This window comes from Eriocheir sinensis, chromosome 39, assembly GCF_024679095.1.
Source record: "Eriocheir sinensis breed Jianghai 21 chromosome 39, ASM2467909v1, whole genome shotgun sequence".
NCBI lineage: Eukaryota > Metazoa > Arthropoda > Malacostraca > Decapoda > Varunidae > Eriocheir > Eriocheir sinensis.
This window is the reverse complement of record NC_066547.1, coordinates 14,704,584-14,723,949: the sequence shown is the minus strand read 5'-3', so window position 1 is coordinate 14,723,949 and position 19,366 is coordinate 14,704,584. Positions and strand designations below refer to the sequence as shown.

The window sequence follows — 19,366 nt, the reverse complement described above, 5'->3', positions numbered from 1 at the left end:
ATATTACTTTGTCATTGTGTGTGTGTGTGTGTGTGTGTGTGTGTGTGTGTGTGTGTGTGTGTGTTTCCCGTCTCTCTTCGTTTCGGTCCTCGTCGTCACCTTCTTCGTGTCCGCTGCCCGACATTCCTTTCCGCTGCCTCCGTCCTCCTTAGCATTCAGCCACTCTCTATTCATTCATTCATGTATTCATTCATTCATCTACTCAACCGTAACTTTATTCCTGCCCCTTTCTCCTCCACCCGTGTCTCCTCTCATATTCCCTACTCCCTTCTCTTTCCTCCATATTTCTCCTTATTTTTCGCTAGCGTGTCTCCTTCGCACAAGTTCTTAGAAATGCCGTGATTGATACTGATCCATCTGTAACTCGATCTATCTGTTCATAGTAAGGAAACAGATAGATATATAGATAGGCAAGTGGATAGATAGATAGATAGGTATAGATTGACTGATGTGTTTGAAGTAGTAGTAGTAAGAATAGCAGCAGTAGTAGTTGTAGTTGTAGTAGCAGTAGTAGTAGTTCTAGTAGTAGTAGTAGTAGTAGTAGTAGTAGTAGTAGTAGTAGTAGTAGCAGCAGTAGTAGTAGTTGTAGTAGTAGTTGTAGAAAGCGGAGGAGGAGGAGGAAGAGAAAACTCGTAAATATATAAGAATAAATAATAATAATAATAATAATAATAATCGATATATCTGCAGTCGAGGACCTTTGGCGCTTTGATCACCTTTACCTGAGTGGGAGACTAATTGCCGGTGATCACCATAAGGGCACGAGCAGCACTTGAGCGAGCACGTCAAAAGCTGCTCCTCGCCGACTGATATATGTTATGAAGGGCTAGAGGTGAATAGAACTGAGCCATGAGAGAGAGAGAGAGAGAGAGAGAGAGAGAGAGAGAGAGAGAGAGAGAGAGAGAGAGAGAGAGAGAGAGTATCGAAGGGCAGAGGCAATATACTCTGAAGAGCGCGTTGAAAGCTGAAAAAAGGCAAAGTGTTTACCGTAAAAGAAAAGTTTTCTCATTGAGTTGAGATAAAAGTGTCCCCAACACGAAAAGTAATCAGTCCAACTTTTTATGTGTTTACTTCCATGGCTCCTCGCGATTGGCGGAAGTTTGATAAAGATTATAGAGCTTCATAAACACACACACACACACACACACACACACACACACACACACACACACACACACACACACACACACACACACACACACACACACACACACACACACACACACACACACACACACACACACACACACACACACACACACACACACACACACACACACACACACACACGAAAAATTGCGTTGATATATAATTTACAGAAAATCAATAAACATCTTAAATATTCAAAATACATATTGGTGGATAAGATTCAATAAAGTAAGCGACTAAAGCAAGAAGCGTGTCCTCTTTGTCCCTCAAACAGCAGCCAGACGTAGCACCATGCCCTCCATCAGACTTCCCTCCTTTCCCCCATGTTCTTCCCCGCTCCCCCATGCCTCTCGTATCCCCAGACTCCTCCTGTATGATGTAGGACACTAACCCTCGTCCTATTATTATGCTTCCCTAACTTTTTCCACCTTAACATTTTGGCCCTGTAAATATTTCCTCAACTTTTGTACTTAACAGTAGTTTTTAACTTTTTTTTTTAAGTAACCAACCCTGACGAGACAGTCTCTCTCTCTCTCTCAGAATAGCAAATTAACCCCATAGTTTCATAGTAACCAATATTGCCCGTATTTCGTAATCACCCCCACACTCAAGACCTTCAGCAGACCCACAGTGCAGCTCCCTTCCATGACACCCTTACCTATGTGTCACGATCAACCCCCTCACCTTTCCTCTGACCCCCTGGCTCGCATAAGTTAAACCTCAGCGTTACTTGACCCTGCAGACATTCACTGAGTCGTGGTAGTTTTCATTTCACTTTTTCCCTCAAATGTTTTATTCAGTATTTTTAGATATTTTCATTTTGGTGTTTGCGAATTCCTTGTTCTCTGTGGAATTTATAGTTATACATGAGGTTATCGTCCTTAGTGCCACTTTTCCTACTTTCCTTATTTTTCATATGATTAGTGTTATGGGACATTTATTTCTTTTGTTTGCGACAGTTTGGTCTCGTCCTCTCTTTTTCTTTTTTTTGCAGAGCTACTTTTCTATCTCCTTTCGTCCATTCATCTCACCTTCCCTCGTTTCTTTACTTCTTCGTTCATTCATTCATTCATTCCATCCATTATTTGTTCCACCATTTGTTCCTTTTTCCAAGCATTTTTTTTCCAAACTGCTTTTCCATGTTCCTCTTTCTCCTTTCTTCCCTCCTTCCTCTTTTCGTTACTTCCTTTCTTTCTCCTTCCATTTTTCCTCCTCTTCTTCCACCTTCCTTCCTTCCTCCTCCGTCCTTTCTCTCCTTCCATCCACCCTACCCTCTCCTCCCTCCCTCTCTCCTTGTAAGCACTTTGGAACCCCACTCACTCTTTCATATTTTTAATTCCTTAATTTAATAAATGTCTTCACAGCACGATTTAATCACTTCTCTGCTCATTAATTCCCGCAACTTTTTCAGCGCAACCAATCATTATCTTCTCCATCTCCACCTCCCTCTCTCACGCTCCTCTCCTCCTCCACGACCTTCCTCTTCTATGCATATTCGTTCCCCGCTCCGCCCTTTCTCTCTTCGTCCTTTCTCTCCTCCTTCGCTGACTTCCTCTATGCATACCTTCTTCCCCCCTCCGTCATTTCTCTCCTCTATCCCTCCTCTCCCCCTTCCTTCTCTTGCATGCATACCTTCTTCCTCCTCCGTCATTTCATTTATTTCTCCTGTCTCTCCCTCTCCCTTCTCTTCCGTGCATACTCTCTTCCCCCTTCCTTTCTCCCTTCTTTTTCTCTAACCTCCTCTCCCAACTTCCCCTTCGTCCTTTCTCCCTTCTCTTTCGTCATTTATCTCCCTCTTCCTCCTCCCTTTCTCCCTTTCACCTCTCTCCTTTCTCTCTCTACTTCCTCTCATATATGCCTTTTTCCCCCCTCTGTGCTTTCTCTCAATTCTCCCCATCTCCCTTTGTCATTTCTCTCCCTCTCCCTCCTCTCTTCCTTCTGCCCTTTCTCCCTTTCCTCTCTCTCCCTTCTCTCTCCCTCCTCTCATATCTCCCCTTTTCCCTCCCTCCGTGCTTTCTCCCAATTCTCCCTCTCTCTCTCTCCCATGCAAACCCTCTCCCCCTCCTTCCTTTCTCTCATTCCCCTCTTCTTTCTCTCCCTCTTCCTCCTCTCCCATTCATACCTTCTCCATTCGTCCTTTCTCCCCCCTCCTTCCCTTCCTTCTTTCCCATCTATACCCTCTTCCCCGTCTGTCCTTTATCTCCCTCTCCCACCTCTCCTATTTATACCTCTTCTCCTCCGTCCTTTCTCCCTTTCTCTCCTCTCCCATGCCTACACTATTCCTCCTCTGACCTTTCTCTTTCCCCCGTCCTTTCTCTCCCTCTCCCTCCCACATTCCTCCCATGTACCCAAAGTGTCGGTGAGGAGGCAAAGTGCTTGGCGGATCCATTGTCTCCTGCCTCCACTTGCCTCCTCGTGTCCCTCCTACATTAGTCTGAACACTGGAGGAAAGAGGGAGGAGGGGAGGAGGGTTGGAGGGGCCTTAGAGAGCGGCCTCGATGTATGGTGCAAGGGGGGGAGGGGTAAAAGAGGACTTATGATGTGTGATATTGGGTGATTCTGGTGAGTGGTGGAAGGGAGAAGTGGTGGTGGTGTGTGGGCGTTTGGTGTATAGGTGGTTGGTGGAGTTATTGTCTGTGGATGTGTGATGTAGGGGTGAGTGTAAATGGTTGAGGATGTCTGAGTGTGATGCGTTTTATGTGGAAGAGTGCTTGCGGGTGTGTGTGTGTGTGTGTGTGTGTGTGTGTGTGTGTGTGTGTGTGTGAGGGGTAGGATTGAGGCCGGCTTGAATTTGGTAATGAGGGAGCTGGGCCTTGTGGTGGTGGTGGTGAAGCTGGGTCGCGTTGTGGAAGTGATGATGGTGGTGGTGGTGTAATTAAAGTGTTACTGGTGCAGGGTAATGATGGCTGGTGTTGGTGTTACTGCTGGTGCTGGAGGAGGAGGAGGAGGAGGAGGAGGAGGAGCCAACAATAATGTGAAGAAGAGACTGCAGAAAGTATACATATAATATTCTCTCTCTCTCTCTCTCTCTCTCTCTCTCTCTCTCTCTCTCTTTCAGAAATTACTTGGCCAGAAATTCAGTTCAGTAGCTCCAACCAATGTGTGTGTGTGTGTGTGTGTGTGTGTGTGTGTTTGCTTGACCAATCAGTTACAGTCCACCCTCATCCTCCCTAAAAAGTCTCTCCGTCCGTCAGCGTTTGATAAGTTAAAGCTGAAAGTCCTGCTGCTGGATTATGTCGCAGGTAAATGTTTGTGACGGACTCGCTCAGTAGGCGACGAAGGTGTTGCCGCCACGCTCAGGTGCGCTCCTTTCCTGCAGGCGACTATTCAAAGTTGATAATCGTCGTGTGAAACTTTTTTTTCCATCCTACAGCTGACTCGCTTACGTCCGGGATACTTTGCTCCCTCTTCGCTTAGCTTTATTATTTCTTCATTTCTTTATTAGCAATCCCTCCCATCCAGCACTTGAATATATAGTCAGAGGATTCTTTTTTTCGATAGTCCCCCTCTAAAAAGATGTAAGACTGCACCATGAATATTTAGTGTCATGCTTCACTAGTTGTCCCGTCACTTCGAGCATGGGTGACTGCCGAAGACGGTGCCGTGATGTGGTAGGTGGTGAGAGAGAGAGAGAGAGAGAGAGAGAGAGAGAGAGAGAGAGAGAGAGAGAGAGAGAGAGAGAGAGATCTGATAAATCCCCTATATTCCTAGAAAAAGCTCAAGATGTAGTATAAATAAAAATGAAAAGAGGGAGAGAGAGTAAAGGAATGAGAGAGAGTGTGTGTGTGTGTGTGTGTGTGTGTGTGTGTGTGTGTGTGTGTGTGTGTGTGTGTGCGCTGGTCGAGGGTTGGTCACGCCCCTAGATTTTCTCCTTCAACCTTCGGATCGTCCAGAGGCGGGGCGAACAGGTCCCCGGCAAGTGTCCGGGTTTTTACCTCAACTCGATGGGCGTTGATGTGCAGCACGGACAGTTGCTTCATATATGTACTGCTTCCTTGGTTCCTAGTACACAGTGGTCAGGCATCAGAATGGTGTAAAGTGGAGCTTGGCGTTGAGCTTGAGGTTGCAGGGCTGAGGCAACCTTCGAGCATCTCCTCCAAGGCCCAGAGAGAGTGACCTCCAGGTGTGCACCGCTTCCAGCCTCATCAATCACCGGAGATCAGGTGAACGCAAGGCGTGATCAGGGCTGAGCCGTGACGGATGGAGAGGAAATGGAAAGAGATAGGAATGAAATTGAAATCAACGCGTTTTCTCCTCGTCCACCGCCGTCCAAATGTGTTCATACATCGAAGAAGGAGTCGTCTTGTTCCTCCCTTGATGGCTTCGTGAGGGCGTGTCGAGGCTGCGTGGATGGACCTCCCTGTATAGGAACACCCGAGGTCGGTTCCAATGGCTTGTTTCTCTTGTTAACAGACCCTCGCGTGTGTTGAACGATTTGTGAACGTTACACCCACACCTGACTCCATTAGCGGCGTACTGGTCATGTAAGGAAATGGACAGCGCGCTCCTAAAGTTGTTATTTTAGCGATCGTTACGCCGCTTTGGACGGTAATCTGGCGGTAAAAGTCATGTTGAGAAGAGCGAGGCCGACTTTATAACTGAACCAAGAGAGAGAGAGAGAGAGAGAGAGAGAGAGAGAGAGAGAGAGAGAGAGAGAGAGAGAGAGACGCAGGTAAAAGTTCGGAACTGGAGGGGCAGTCATGCGGAAACGCGCCTCCCTACAATGAATAATCACACCACATTCTAGTCAGCGGTCAGCGGGTATTCCTGGCGAGGCTGTGTGTGTGAGAGATAGATAGGTAGATAGATAAATAGATACAGATAGAGAGAATAACGAAATCTGAGGGAAAATAGATCAGCCAGGGTAATGAAAGAGGGCCAGGAGGAACACTCTACCTTGGTGCCACACAACAGATGAGGTGTGAACGAGTCTAGACATCCCTATCCTGCTCTCGTTTCCTATAGGCGCATATTTTGGCTAGCTCTCTTCCTCCACCTCCTCCTTTTCTTTCTCCTTCTCCCTTTTTCTCATCATTTCCTCCACCTCCTCCTCTTCCATTTCTCTCATCTCTTCCTCCACCTCCTCCTCTTCGTCCTCTTCCCTTTTCCTCATCTCTCCCGTTTTATTTTCTCTTCCTCCATCCCCTCCTCTACCCCTTTTCTCATCTCTTCCTTCACTTCCACCTCTTCTCTTTTAATCTCTCTTCTTTGCCTCCTCCTCTTCCCTTTCTGTCATATCCTCCTCCACCTCCTCCTCTTCCCTTTTTCTCATCTCTTCTTTATCTCCTCCGTCGTCTTTACCTTCGACGCCACTTTCGCTTTCGCTCTTGTCTCCTCCTCCTCCTCCTCCTCCTCCTACCTCCATCAAGCCTGGAACCCCGCCAGCCTCCAGCCCATAACGGAGGGAACTGGTCCATTACTTTCAATATCAAGGGAAGTCAGTTGCTTACACGTCTGTCCTGAAACTAGGCTTATAGGGTTGGGAGAGAGAGAGAGAGAGAGAGAGAGAGAGAGAGAGAGAGAGAGAGAGAGAGAGAGAGAGAGAGAACAAATGCGATAACACACTCAGAGAAAGGTTGGATCGTTTCAAGGACAGAGAGAATAGGTGTTAGGTTCCGAGGATTGGGTGTCCTGTGCAGTCCGCCTGACCTCTATAGCAGATTCGTTTGTTCTTATGTTCTTATAATTCACACTGTTACTACATCTTTTGCGGTGGATTTATGAACATCGTATATGTATCTATTAACAGTTTCGTGGCTAGTTTGGCTTTTGACTTCCATTTAAGGACGGAGTTAGCTCGATGTGTTAGATTTTCATTGTGAAGTCGATATTACGAAGTCAGTCGTAAAAAAGAGAGAGTAAAAGAGAGAAGGGAAGGGATAAAATGGGATGTGATGGGATTCGAAGGGAAGGGATGGTATGGTTATGGAAGGGAAGGGATAAAATGGAATGTGATGGGACTGGAATGGAAGGGATGGCATGGTTATAGAAGGAAGAGGAAGAGAAGGGAAGGGATAAAATGGGATGTGATGGGATTGGAAGGGAAGGGATGGCATGGTTATGGGAGGGAAAGGAAGAGAAGGGAAGGGATAAAATAGGAAGTGATGGCAATAGATGGGAGTTAGTAGTTACCTGAGAGTCGTTTATGGATCAGATAGGCGAGCCAGGGAAGGGAGAGGCTGGCCAAGAACAGACCCTGACCAGCCATTACGCGACGGGTCAACACAGGGATAGTTTTATTTTTTGTTGTTGTTTCCCCCGAGCTGGACAGGAAAACACGTTGCTAGAAAAAGAGAGATAGATGTACGTAAAATAAAGCAAGGGTCCTCCCGAAATTGACCTCTATTTTGGTCGCTCTTTTAAACTCTATAGGGGCTGCGATTAGCGGGTATTTTTTTTCCATTGTTGTTTTCTTTTTTGCCCTTGAGCTGCTTCCTTTACTGTAAGAAAAAAAATATGAATGGAAAGGATGAGTTTAGAAAGAATACAGGGCTTTTTATATGGAAATAATGCTTAAAGTTAAAGGATACAGTTTTTTTTATATATATATGTGGAAGGAATAAGTTAAAAAATATTGCGTTTTTAGGAAGAACAAATGAACGATCGTACACACACACACACACACACACACACACACACACACACGATAGAAAGGATATAAATGGGGCCGGGGAGTGTGAAAAAAGGGCCGTTAAAACATATTCCTTTGTGCCTGATCGTTTTATTCCTTCCCGTTCATCCCACGTTCACCGTCCTCGTCCCCCCCTGTCCTCTCGCTCTCCATCGATCTTCCTCCCTTGTCCTTCTCTCTCTCTCTCTCTCTCTCTCTCTCTCTCTCTCTCTCTCTCTCTCTCTCTCTCTGTACTCTTCCTTTTCCTCCCTCTTTCCTTCCTTCTATCTTTTCCTCCCTCTTTTTTCTCCTCCCTCTTTCCTTCCTTCCTTCTTCTGTCCCATTGTTTCCCTTCCCCTTTTCATTTATTCTTTCTGTCTTTTCCTTCTATTCCTTTGTTTTGCTCCCTCTTCCTTTCCCTCTCTCTTTCTCCTCTTCCTTTTCCTCAGTCTTTCTTTTTCTCGCTCTTTCCTTCCTCCCTTTTTTATTTTCCTTCTATTCCTTCCTTTTCCTCTTCCTTCTTCTTCCATTCTGTCTCTTTTCCCTCTATCCCTTCGTTTTCCTCTCCCTATTCCATCTCTATCCCTTACATTTTATCCTCCTAGACATAAATCGCCCCGGTCCACCTTGGCATATTCTTAAAAGGAAACAAAAAAAGCTGCCAAGGAAAAAAAAAAAAACCCGAGTCAGCGAACGTGTCCCCATCATTTCTAATACTCACTAAAGGAGGCGGACGAACCCACACAAAACACGGGAAGGAAACAAAAAAAGAAAAATAAATGAAGAAAAAAATGTTGTCGGAGAAAAATGACCGGGAAAAAAATATGAGCTGAGGAAAATGAATGTGGTGTTGTGAAGAGAATATATGGGGTAGAAAAATGAGTTGAGATGTAGTGAAAGAAAGTCGTAAAGTCATGCCTAGAGGGGAAGAAAATGTCTGGGAGATAAAATAATGGAGAGTAAAGTTCGATGCCTGAATGTGAGAGTCTCTCCTTAAAAATCAACGCCAGCAAAGAAAACGGACATCCACACCTATAATGGCAGCAAAGTGTTTGAGGAAGCAGACGAGAGAATCAAGAGGAGGAGGAACTACGAAGCGATACAAAGCGATACATGTCAAAAGAACAGGAAGAAAAAGAAGAAAAAAGAAAGAAAAAACAGCAACGACAACCGAGGAACCTGAGACAAGAAGAGAGACAAGAACAACAACAACAACAACAACAACAACAACAACAACAACAACAACAACAACAACAACAACAACAACAACAACAACAACAACAACATAGCCCAAGGAAGCTGGGACGTGGGATTTGTGCCGTTAAGGAGTTGGCATTGAGAGTAACTGAAAGATAATGAAAGGGGTGTGCCGCAGAGAGAGAGAGAGAGAGAGAGAGAGAGAGAGAGGCAACGTAAAAACAACACATCCGCGTCGTCACCACTTAACAACATAACAAACGAAGGCTAATCAGGTCCAGTAGGCGTGTTTAATCTTCCTCGCCAACATTTTTTTTTTCTATTTTACATCTTTTTTTTTACACGCTCAGAATGTCCCTCCTACTGGCTGTGCGTAGGAGTACAAAAATATATATAAAAAAGACTCGATCATTTCTTCTTTTTCCGTTATTTATTTCAAGGTCGTCGAAAGGAGAGTAAAAAAAAACACATGAATGGTCGAGGCTGAGAGAGAGAGAGAGAGAGAGAGAGAGAGAGAGAGAGAGAGAGAGAGAGAGAGAGAGAGAGAGAGAGAGAGAGAGAGAGAGAGAGGTAAGGAAGATAGGGAAGAATATTCAGTTTGCATCATAAGAGAGAAAGTGGACTGGTTTAGGGAGTGTCCAGCAGATAATATCAGATACACGAGGAGTATCCACATTCCAACCCGAACACTCCCGCCTTGAAACACACAATAGTCATCTGCGTAATGGGGTGTGATGCGGCGTGGAATTTTCAACCGACCGAAGCATTAGCCTGGATGAGGAGGAGGGGTTAGGCCCGTCCTTTATCTTGCCGTGACCATGTATGAAAAAATCTTAACCATCGGGGGCATGAGCGTTGTGTATTCTCCTTTAATGTAGTCAGAAAGGTTGGAGAGTGAAGGATTTACGGAAGGTGATCACATTTATTTCATTATTGCCGCTGTCTTGTATTAATTATTTAGTATCAATGTAGTATTTTTCTCACTGGGCAAAAGTCTACTTGTAATGAAAGCTATAATCATGTATCCAGACTAAAATATAACGGAAATTAATGGAACTTTGAAGAAAACGTATTTATCATTTTGGATTGCAACTTTAATCAGAATTATTAATATGTGCTGAAAAACGTAAACTCTTCTGTCTATGGTGATTGTTGTTGCGTCCAGAATAGAACTTAAAGTAACACACATGAGATAGACAATGTTTTACCTGTATCCTTATTGCTATTGTGTTCTGATGACGTTAACATTTTTTTTTTTAATTTATTTTGGAAAATGAATTATTATCTTCATATTTTCTCATCAGTCGATTGTGAAGTATGCATTATAAATAGAATCACTATGCGTATGAAATTATATGCAAGAATCCAATGGAGACCCAAGAACTTGAGAGGGATAAAGATACGATAGAGAAAGGAGCCGAGAAATGCATTAGTGGTAGATGAAGGGTTGAGATGAGAAGACGGAGGGAAGAAAAAGGAAGAAAGAGGGGCAGAGAAAAAAAAATAGCGACAAGGAAAAAAAAATGATGGTGGAAGTGTGGATCAGTCAGTGTCTTCATCAAGGAACGCGAACGTGGGTGAGGAAGGGAGCCGAGAGGGGAGAGGGATTAGAGGGAGGGAATTAAGGAGGGAAGGATCAGGGGAGGATGAGGAAAGGGAGGGAGTGGGAGGAGGAGAACTCGACAAGGGGAAGGAGGGGAGGGAGGGTGGTGATAGGTAGGAGGAGGAGTAGATCTTGACGATTGGAAGAAAAAGGAGAGATGATTCTGATGAAGGGAAAGTAGAGAAGGAAGAGTTTTTAATTAAGAAGGGTAGGAGTAAGGGAAGGGAATAAAGTAGAGGTCATAAAGGAAGGAAGGGAACACTGAGTAGCTTATAAGGGAAGGGAAGGGAAGAGAGAGGAGCTAATGAAGGGAGGAGAGGGATGATGAAGGGAGGAAAGAGAAGAGAGAGATGATGAAGGAAGGGAAGATAAGAGAGAGATGATGAAGGAAGGAAAGGGAAGAGAGAGATAATGATGGAAGGAAAAGGAAGAGAGAGATGATGAAGGAAGGGAAGGGAAGAGAGAGATGATGAAGGAAGGGAAGGGAAGAGAGAGATGATGAAGGAAGGGAAGGGAAGAGAGAGATGATGAAGGAAGGGAAGGGAAGAGAGAGATGATGAAGGGAGGGAAGGGAAGAGAGAGATAATGAAGGGAGGGAAGGGAAGAGGGAGATGATGAAGGGAGGAAAGGGAAGAGAGAGATGATGAAGGAAGGGAAGGGAAGAGAGAGATAATAAAGGAGGGAAGGGAAGAGAGAGATAATGAAGGGAGGGAAGGGAAGAGAGAGATAATGAAGGGAGGGAAGGGAAGAGAGAGTTAATGAAGGGAGGGAAGGGAAGAGAGAGAAAATGAAGGGAAGAAAGGGAAGAGAATAGCTAATGAAGGGAGGGAAAGGAAGAGAGAGATAATGATGGAAGGGAAGGGAAGAGAGAGATGATAAAGGAGGGAAGGGAGGAGAGAGATAATGAAGGGAGGGAAGGGAAGAGAGAACGGCTAATGAAGGGAGGGAAGGGAAGGGAAGAGAGAGGTGGTGAAGGAAGGGAAGAAAGAGGACCTTATGATAGAAGGAAAGGGAAGAGAAAGGAGCTGGTGAAGGAAGGGAAAGGAAGGAAGAGATGATGAAGGGAGGGAAGAGAAAAGAGAGGAGCCAATGAAGGGAGGGAAGGGAAAAGAGGGATAACAAAGGAAGGGAAGGGACGTGGGGAACACCAGGAAGGGACGACAACTAAATAGTTTGCCTAAAATTACGTGAATTTTAAACCTCCTTAATTAGTTACATTCCCGGAGGCCATAAAAAATGACACCAAAGTTTCCCATTGTTTTTTTTTTTTTTTTTTTTTTTTTTTCACGAAGTAGGGAGGACTTGCCCCTTCCCCGCCGCCCCCCCTGCGTCGCTCCTTCGAGGCTGGGGGGCGATTGGCAGGATAATTACTCGTTAACGTAAAATTACACTCCCAAGAACGACCAGGGTAGAGGGATGATGACTTTAAGCGTTAGTGTGTCCGAAGAGGAATAAGACGAAGAAGAAGAAGAAGAAGAAGAAGAAAGAAAGAAAAAAAGAAAGAAAGAAAAAGGAGTAAGAGAAGGTGAAAGAGAAGAAGGAGAAAGGGAAAAAGGAGAAAGAGAAGGAGAAGAAGAAGAAGAAGAAGAAGAAGGAGAAAAAGAGAGAGAGAGAGAGAGAGAGAGAGAGAGAGAGAGAGAGAGAGAGAGAGAGAGAGAGAGAGAGAGAGAGAGAGAGAGAGAGAGAGAGAGAGAGAGAGAGAGAGAGAGAGAGAGAGAGAGAGAGGAAATGGAAGTTTGCTTGCTGGCAGACATGATTTTTGAGAGATGTGAGTACGCATACCATCGTGGAAGAAAGAAGTGTGTATGTGTGTGTGTGTGTGTGTGTGTGTGTGTGTGTGTGTGTGTGTGTGGAGGAGGAGGAGAAAGAGGAGACATGGTTGGAGGAGGAGCAAAGGTGTAGTGTTTTGAGGAGGCCATGATAGCAGGCGAGAGAGGGAGAGTGACGGCTTTGTTGTGGCGCAGATGTGTGTGTGTGTGTGTGTGTGTGTGTGTCCCCGAGGAGTAGGGATTAAAACTCCATTTCCTGAGGCCCAAAACGTGAAGCCCCCAAAAATATATATAAGTAAAAATATAAAGAGGGAGTCAGGTAGGTGAGGGCGCGGAAGGTTGAGTATTAGGGACGGGAAGAAGAAGAGGAAGAGGGGAAAAGGAAGGGAACGGGAGGGACGAGGATGTCCGATAACTAATAAATACATCAGAACTATACACAAATCTACATCATACATATCAAGAGGAAGTCAGGTAAGGTGGAATATGAGAGACGGGAAGGAAGAGGGGGAAGGGGAAAGGGGAGAGACGAGAGGAGAAGCTAATGATTCCCAGTATACAACAACTACTAAACGATTACCGAACCTACACCATGCAACTATACACTCCTGCTGTCCTACCTACTCCCACACCAACCCACCTCCTCCTCTTACTATACGGGGGAGGAGGGACGATATGAGAGGTGAAGAACGACTTACAGCTACGTACATACGAACACGAAATTGACCTCTCGTTTGGACACTCTTTTATATGAGCAGCGATTAGCGGAGTTTCTTTTCTACACTTTTTTTCTTTTTGTTGATGCCCTTGAGCTGCTTCCTTTCTTGTAAAAAAAAATAATAATAATAATTGACGAACCTTCACCATACAGCTACTCCTACTGTCCTATCTTCTCCCCCACTTGTACCTTCTCCACGAGCTCTCTTCCTCTTCTTACTCTACCCTTGATTAATAAAAGTGAAGGAAAGGCAGGGAAGGAGGGAGGCCTGTTGAGGAAGCGGGTGAAGGATTTAGGGCGAGGTCAAGAGGGGAAGGAGCCGAGGGTCGCGAGGGGAAATAAAGAGCGCCACTACGCGTTTTCTTTTAGTTATGTTATTGTTCCCGAGATGAAGGGATTGAGGGCCGCGTTTTCTTTGTGTGTGTGTGTGTGTGTGTGTGTGTGTGTGTGTGTGTGTAAAACTGCGTAATGAAATGGTTGAATGAATATATATAAAGTAGTTTCATGACCTCATACCTACCTACAATGAAGAGACATATATGTTGCTTCTAGGTAAAGTAAGAAAAAAAATGTGTTTGTGTGTGTGTGTGTGTGTGTGTGTGTTGAATTGCCATGTTTTTTTTCTAGTTTAAAATCACCTATTATGAGAATATTGGAAACCTATATTTCTCTCGCCTTATATCTATCTTTATGTTTATCTATATATCTATCTATATGAATACATCTACCCATATCTCTGTCTTTCTGTCAATCTACTTATCTATCTATCACTCGGAGAAAGAGTAGAAAGAGTAATGTGTAAACCGTAAATAGCATGTATCACCTTTAGTTGTGAGGAGGAAGATTATAGCATCATCGTAAAAGTGATGTCCGGAGACGAGTGGGAAGGTTCTACGGAAAGGTTATGGATGGTGTGCTCGAGGGCAGGGAGGGAGTTCGTGGCGTATGGATGGTCGGCTCGGCTGTGGATGAGCCTGCAGGGACGGGAGGCGTCTGGAGGTCACACGCGTAATGAGGGATCGTGATGTCGGTAGATAATTGTGTGAGTAAAGCGGGCAGGCAGGGAGGGGAGGAGGCACGGTTGAAGGGTGAAAGGTTAATTAATAATGAGAGGTAGGCAGGTAGATGTTGATCCTGGGTAGAAGGAAAGTGAGGGCTTGAAAGGCGAGGAGTGGAAGGTAGAAAGAGATTGAGGGAACAAGGCAGAAGCAGTAGAAGAATGGAAAGTTGTAGAATTCAGTACTGCAGGAAAGCTGGAAGGATCAGAAAATAAGGTGTCTGTAACAGGAGACATAGGAAAGGAGAAAACAAAGTGAGCCAGGATCTGAGACGCAAATGAAACACAGGGAAGATTAAAAAAAAATCGTTGAGCTAAATTAAAATGTTTACTTAATGTACGCTTGAGGCAAGCAGATTATTATAATGCTGTATTGTCTTCTGGGAACAGATTACACCACCCGAGACAGAATGAAAATATAATTACACGTATTGCCGCCCACACAGACTGCGATTTCCTTTTCAGGGTGGTTCCTTACGCAGATTTCGTTTTTTTAAATGGCACAACAAATGAGGCTGCTATCCCTGTTCGGAAATACGTTTTTATATACATACAGTATATATATATATATATATATATATATATATATATATATATATATATATATATATATATATATATATATAAGTATAGATATAGATAGATAGATAGATAGATAAATAAATACATCAGCATGAGACAATAAATTTTATTTTATTTTATTTTATTTCTTTTATTCCGGCGCCGCGAAGCTTCCTCTCCCGTGCTCAGCCATGCAATAAAAGAAATTCAACACCGGAGGTCAAGGTCGGTTTCTCCTGAAAAACGACACCAAATCTAATGGATGCTTCTCAGAAGTTTGCTCCCAACTTGGCCAAAGCTTTAGAGAGTTTTGCTAAAGACCCTTTGAAGTACGACTTCGTCTGTGAGAATTTCAAGGGAGCTTCCCTTTCTAATATATTATGATCGAACAAATCTTAAACAGCTTCTCATTCTCGACAACTCTTTCATTGCTCTTTCCTTGCTTTATTCAGGGGGTGTTACGTGCCAGACGGATGCCATTTTTCCGAGACGGCACCTTCTTCGACGATTTGTTTCTTTCATTCAGGAAAAAGTACCAATACTTTAGCATGTCGTACCATTGGTGCAAATAGGGAAAGCTGTAATACTGAAGCACATACCCTTTACCCCCCCCCCCTCTCTCTCTCTCTCTCTCTCTTTTTCTTTCTTTCTTTACATCACTACAAAACTGTGCCATCCATGTTTCGACGCCAGCTTCGTGGCACCAACATTTTCTCCTGACCGTGAATTATAGATCAAGTGAGTTAGCCAAGTTCCTGCCGCGGCCACGCAACCCGAGCGCCCGCCTGCTCCTCGGGTTCACATTTTTGCCCGAACAGTCAAAACAAAATCCGGTACTTAGGTAAGTTTGGCCCCATGACTATGGAACTGCAAGAAGTAACGGATCGTGTTTAAAAGTCCTTGAAACTCTTGTTCGAACGATATTATAACCCCTGTGTCTCGTCTCGTCTCACTTGTCGATTATAAGCTCATATTCTCTAACAGTGCAGGACTTAAGGGGCTATTACACTGGGCAAATTTTCCGTGGATCTTCAGTCAAACCACGATTTCCGCTGGGGTGGTTCTCATATTTCCGTGGTTTTCTGACGTGTCCACGATCTTCCAAAGCTAAGGTAGATTTCACCGAAGGACGACGGTATTACTCACCATCATCAGCAGCAGCAATAACAAGAAACAAATGAGAACCACGCTAGCGGAAATCGTGGTTTGACTGAAAATCCACGGAAAATTTATCCAGTGTAATAGCCCCTTTATATACCCATACTTGAGAAGATATTCGTAGGGTTTATGAGTGTTTTCATGGGTAGTTTTATGAGTCTAGTGATAGTTTGACAAGACCTCTGCGCCATGATTCTGAAAAACCATCATGAGAACCCGATTAACCTCCTTTGTGGCCTTTGGAAATTTTATCGTGAGAGCCGAAAGCGTCTGAGAATACGGATCCTGATATTTGCTAATGTTAACTTCTTGTACAGGGAATTGGAAGATGATTGACCAGGGATAGTGAATGTAATAATGTCGAGAGTAGGATTTTACTATTACATCGAGATCCGTATAACATTTTGTTGCAATCATATTTCGTTTCCTCGTCAACCACTTGTGAAGGGAAGTGGAAGATGATTGGCTAAGGAGAGTGAATGTAATAATGTCGAGTATTAGATTTTACTGTTCATACGTCAAGATCTGTAGTGTAACATTCTGAAGGGCTGCGATCATATTACCTTTCCTCGTCAACTACCTGTGCAAGAAGTGTAAGATGATTGGTTGGGGAAAGTTAATGCTATGATGTTGGGAGTTCTGAATTTCACTGTTAATACATCAAGATTTGTATAATCTTCTGAAGTGCTGCGATCATATGTCCTCTCCTCGTCAACGTGTGCAAGGAAGTCGAAGATGGTTGGCTTGGGATAGTTAATGTTGTAATGTTGGGAATTCTGAATTTTACTGTTAATGCATCAAGATTTGTATAACCTTCTGAAGTCCTGTGATCATATGTCCTATCCTTGTTAACTACTTGTGCAGGGAGTGGAAGATGACTGAGTAGGGAAAGTTAACGTTATAATGTTGGGAATTTTGAATTTTACTGTTAATACATCAAAATTTTTATAACCTTCTGAAGTCTTGCGATCATATTTCCTTTTTCTCATCTATCTCGCAGCCTCGGATTTTGCCAGGCAGTGTTTCCTTCCGGGCAGGTCCTTTTGCCTCACCACACTTCAGCGGGTCTTCCTCGTTCCTCTGACTATATATAGGCTCGTGTGGTGTTTACAGTGAGCATTCAGTTACACTCCTTTGTACTGCCTCATCACTAATATGTTTTTTTTTTTTTTTCTTTTCAGGTGAGTGTGTGTGCTATTTAGAGACATGAGGCAAGTAAGTACATACATACATACGTATATACATACATACATACATACATACATACATACATACTCCGTTCTCTCGAGGAAAAGTAACATAATATGCGTTTGGAATCTGGCTCTACAGTGGTTGTTTGTTTATTCGTGTGTGTGTGTGTGTGTGTGTGTGTGTGTGTGTGTGTGTGTGTGTGTGTGTGTTTTAGAGGTCAGAGGTTAGGCACAAGATGGAGGGAGGAATGGAGGGAAGGTGGGAAGGGAGAGATGTAGGTGAAGGATGCCTTGGAGTGGAGGAGGAGGAGGAGTAAGAAGGGAGGGAAGGGAGAGGAGGAGGAAAGGAAGAAGTGAGGGGAAGAAAGAGGAAGAGCCTTTTCAGTTGAAGTATTATAAAATGTTTTAGTTCAGATTCAACGTCGATACAGGAAACATTTTTGTCGCTACTACTACTCTTGAAAGAACAAGAACACCACCTACTTCTACTACTACTACTACAACTACTACTACTACTACTACAGAGATAATGATGATAAACACGACAATAATAATAATAATAATAATAATAATAATAATAATAATAATAATAATAATAAACAAATATCGCACGGCTCTGGCATGTAAAGAAGAATACTGCGCAAAAGAAGACGTAAAAAAGTGTTTGCTAAGAAAATATGCAAACAAGAGGAGTTTCTGTAGTGTTACCAGACGCGGCGTGTACAAGGGGGGGGGGGGAGAGGAGGAGGAGGAGGAGGGAAGATAAAAGGAAGAAGAAGGAAAGACCGAGACCCGAGTGAGCTGTGTCAAAAAAGAGAGGGCAGAGAGTGTTGCCTCAAGGGAGAGAGAGAGAGAGAGAGAGAGAGAGAGAGAGAGAGAGAGAGAGAGAGAGAGAGAGAGAGAGAGAAAGGGGGGCACACTTCGCTACACTTTACTGCTGGCTGAGAGAGAGAGAGAGAGAGAGAGAGAGCACATCAAAGGTTCTCTATCCTGTTATCAATTAATAGTTACACTTAAATGGGATATCACCTCCTCCTACTTTTTTTTCTTCTTTTTCTTCTTCTTCTTCTTCTTCTTAGTTCCTTAGATATAGTTTCGTCAGCATTTCTCCTCTCTCTCTCTCTCTCTCTCTCTCTCTCTCTCTCTCTCTCTCTCTCTCTCACTGGTCACTTAAATTCTCGTCTCTCTAATTTCAACCTAATGCAACAAGGAGGAGGAGGAGGAGGAGGAGGAGGAGGAGGAGGAGGAGGAGGAGAAGAAGGAGGAGGGTTAATATTTGTAATTGTTCTTGTTTGCTTGGCTATATTTGGCCCCATGAGGAGGAAGAAGAGGAGGAGGAGGAAGATTAAGAAGAGAAAATTGAAAACGATAAGAGCAAAGAGAGGGGGAAAATAATTGTGATAATGAGGAGAGATAAATAAGAAAAAAAAATATGTAGGAGAGGAAGAAGAAATTGAATAGATAAATATAGAAGAGGAATAAAAACGATGAGTGAAGAGTAGAGAGGGAGATGATGATGATAATGAGGAGAGAATTATATAGGAGAAGGAAGAGAGAAAGAAGAAACTGAACTGATGTCATGAAAAAGAAGGAAATGGAAGGAGAAGAAGAGGAGGAGGAGAGTAATATATAGAAGAGGGAGAAGAAGAAGGAAACGGAAGGAGAAGAGGAGGAGGAGAGTAATGTATAGAAGAGGGAGAAGAAGAAGGAACGGAAGGAAAAGAAGAGGAGGAGGAGAGTAACATATAGAAGAGGGAGAAGAAGAAGGAAACGGAAGGAAAAGAAGAGGAGGAGGAGAGTAACATATAGAAGAGGGAGAAGAAGAAGGAAACGGAAGGGGAATAAGAGGAGGAGGAGAGTAATATATAGAAGAGGGAGGAGAAGAAGGAAACGGAAGGAGAAAAAGAGGAGGAGGAGAGAAATATGAAGGAGAGGGAGGAGAGAAAGAAGCTGAACTGATAAGTACGTAATGAAAAGAAAAAGAGGGAAAAGGAAGGGGAAGAAGAGGAGGAGGAGAGGAGGAGAAGGAAACGGAAGGGGAATAAGAGGAGGAAGAGAGAAATATGTAGGAGAGGGAGGAGAGAAAGAAGCTGAATTGATGAGCACTGAAGAGTAGGGAAAAGGAAGGGGAAGAAGAGGAGGAGGAGGAGAGAAATATGAAGGAGAGGGAGGAGAGAAAAAAAGAAACTGAATTGATAAGTAATGAAAAAGAAGAAGGAAAAGGAAGGGGAAGAAGAGGAGGAGGAGAGTAGGAGAGGGAGGAGAAGAAGGAAACGGAAGGGGAGAAGGAGGAGAGAAAGAAGTAATTGAATTGATCAGTAATGAAAAAAGAAGGAAGGGGAAGAGGAGGAGAA

At 43.8% G+C, this 19,366-nt stretch overlaps 1 protein-coding gene across 2 annotated transcripts in view; it reads left to right on the top strand.

The window, feature by feature from the left end:
- The window catches only part of LOC127009053 (rho guanine nucleotide exchange factor 10-like), a 169,310-nt gene that overhangs the window by 50,986 nt on the left and 98,958 nt on the right, over positions 1–19,366 (top strand). The window lies entirely within an intron of this gene.